At 37.7% G+C, this 3,153-nt stretch overlaps 1 pseudogene; it reads right to left on the bottom strand.

Annotated features, from left to right (window-relative positions):
• Positions 1-1,347: 1,347 nt before the first annotated feature.
• LOC137211723 (phosphatidylinositol transfer protein alpha isoform pseudogene) lies at positions 1,348-2,204 on the bottom strand (annotated as a pseudogene).
• Positions 2,205-3,153: the final 949 nt, after the last annotated feature.

Genomic DNA, 3,153 nt, shown 5'->3' with positions numbered 1-3,153 from the left:
AATTAGAACACTCCCTAACACCATACACAAAAATAAACTCAAAATGGATTTGAGACCTAAATGTAAGACTGGACACTATAAAACTCTTAGAGGAAAACATAGGAAAAACACTCTTTGACATAATTCATAGCAAGATCTTTTTTGATCCACCTCCTAGAGTAATGGTAATAAAAACAAAAATAAACAAATGGGACCTAATGAAACTTAAAAGCTTTTGCACAACAAAGAAAGCCATAAAGAAGATGAAAAAACAACCCTCAGAATGGGAGAAAGTATTTGCAAATGAATCAATGGACAAAGGATTAATCTCCAAAATATATAAACAGCTCATGCTGCTCAATATTGAAAATACAAACAACCCAATCAAAAATGGGTAGAAGACCTAAATAGACATTTCTCCAAAGAAGACATACAGATGGCCAAGAAGCACAGGAAAAGCTGCTCAACATCACAAATTATTAGAGAAATGCAAATCAAACTACAATGAGGGATCACCTCACACCAGTTAGAATGGTCATCATCAGAAAATATACAAACAACAGATGCTGGAGAGCGTGTGGAGAAAAGGGAACCTTCTTGCACTGTTGGTGGGAATGTAAACTGCTACAGCCACTATAGAGAACAGTATGGAAGTTCCTTAAAAAAAATAAATATAGAATTACCATATGATCCAGCAATCCCACTACTGGGCATATATCCAGAGAAAACCATAATTCAAAAAGACACATGCACCGCAATGTTCATTGCAGCACTATTTACCATAGCCAAGTCATGGAAGCAACTTAAGTGCCCGTCGACAGACAAATGGATAAAGAAGATGTGGTACATATATACAATGGAATATTACTAAGCCATAATAAGGAATGAAATTGGGTCATTTGTAGAAAAGTGGATGGATCTAGAGACTGTCATACAGAGTTAAGTAAGTCAGAAAGAGGAAAACAAGTATCATATATTAATGCATATATGTGGAACCTAGAAAAATGGTACAGATGAACCTGTTTGCAGGGTAGAAATTGAGACACAGATGTAGAGAACAAACATATGGACACCAAGGGGGGAAAGCGGTGGGGGGTTGAGGGTGGTGGTGTGATGAATTGGGCGATTGGGATTGACATGTATACACTGATGTGTATAAAATTGATGACTAATAAAGACCTGCTGTGTAAAAAAATAAATTAAATAAAATTCAGAAAAAAAATCAGACAGCCTGTTTGTTCACAATATTAAAAGGCATCTGGAATTAGCTACAGTAAGGGATTGAAAGTTGCCTGAAGAATGGACACAGAAAGGCTGTGTCTGTGGATGCCATGTCATTTGGGATGGTGGAGCTGCTGGGCCTTCCTACTGACCACTGTCTTGCAAAAAGTGCAGAAAAGGGAGGGATGGTTTTATTCATCTTTCATCATTCCTTTCACTGGGTCCTTCTGTCTCATCTCATCCAGCTGTCTCTTTGTCTCTTCTTCCATCCTTCAAATGTTCTCCATAGTCAGGTCAACCCAGTTATTGATCCAACAGAATAGCTGCCTGTGGAAGTTTGTAAACAGATGTCTCTCTTGCTTATGTATAAAATTTTCCACTTTGTTCTGTAGGCCCCACCCCTTGAACTTGACAGTATCCAGTTTATATGCACACAAGTATGGGCAGTCTTTCTGATTTACAAGTTCTTGTTTCCAATTGGGGTCAAGGATCCTCGGCCTGTTTTGATAGATAAAAATTTTTCTGGATCTTCCTCTGCCTTGTAATTCTGTCTAAGTACTTCACTTTAATCTGCAATGTCTGTATATATGGCTTCCACATGTTTCCATGCCTCAGGCTCCAGTTTATGCACATTTTCCTGGGTGCCAAGATCTGGTTTATGCCAGGTTTCCATTTTAATCAGACAGTCTTCTTTCAGGTACTCATTTGTAATAACAGTTCTGTAATAAAAGTAGTCATTCCATGCTTTTTCATATATATCCAGGGCTCCATCTGGGGCCAGCATTCCAACAAACGTGGGCACTTTGCCCTGTAAGTGGTAGATCTTGTGCATGTACTGGCCTTTCTCACCGTTCTTTTCATAGGTCTCATTCACCAGAACCTCCACACTTTCACCACCACCTATTCCCATTTTCCCTGGCCTCCACCACAGAATACAGCTGCCCTTCTTGACACTCTTCTACAGACGCAGGTAGGATGACTCCATACTCCTTGAACAGCATCATGTTGCTTCCAGCTCAAGGGTTGCCCACTGCCTGCCCAGCTTCCCACGGCTTCTTGGCAGCCCCTCTCCAGGTGGTCCAGACTGCTGCCTGTGTGATTTCATCATGGTCTGCTGTCCCCACAGCTCTCTCTGCTGTCGCCTCACTGGATCCTGCTGCCCCAGCCTCGCCCCCTCCCGCCATTTATTTCTTTTAAAAATAAGCCCAGGTAATTTTTACAGAACTGTGCTTTTATTTTGTATGTGGTGCAGTTGTGTCTGTTATTTTTGTTTTTTGGTGTTTTTTTTGCATTGCATTACATATATTATTAATCCATTAATGTTTTTTCTAGTGATTTCTTTTTGAAACCAAAGACAATTCTTTGATAAGATCAATAAAATTGATGAAACCCCAAAGCCATACTGATCAGGCCAAAACAAAAGAGAGAGAAAGCACAAGTCATCAATTATAGGAATAAGAGAGGTGACATTACTACAGATTTTACAGACATTAAAATAATAGTAAGGGTGTGTTATGGGTAACTTTAGGCTAATACTGTGGACACTAACACATTGTAATGTTTTTTCCACTTCTCTGTAAATTTGTGTGTTCATGTGTGTTTGTGTATAATAGTAAAAAAAGAAAGAATTTTAGATTTAAAGCAAGGGAGAAAATCATGCATTAGTACATGAAACCCAAATAAAATGGATTAAAAAAAGGTGGAGAAAATATTTGCAATATAATGACAATCCAAGGAGTATTAGTTCTAATATATAAGTAGCTTTGAATCTGTATAAGAAGATAAACATTCCTATTAAGAAAAAAAGGAAATTTTCAAAGGGAAAAATTTTTAAATGGCCAATAAAAATAAATGTGTTTATATACAAATATACATAATAATCAAGCTCAAAGTTAAGTAAATATAAAGTATTCAACATTAGGTAGAATTTTCAGCTGTCACCTTTTCAAAACT

The sequence above is a fragment of the Pseudorca crassidens genome, chromosome 19 (assembly GCF_039906515.1).
Source record: "Pseudorca crassidens isolate mPseCra1 chromosome 19, mPseCra1.hap1, whole genome shotgun sequence".
Taxonomy (NCBI): domain Eukaryota; kingdom Metazoa; phylum Chordata; class Mammalia; order Artiodactyla; family Delphinidae; genus Pseudorca; species Pseudorca crassidens.
This window is presented reverse-complemented; position numbering and strand designations above follow the sequence as displayed.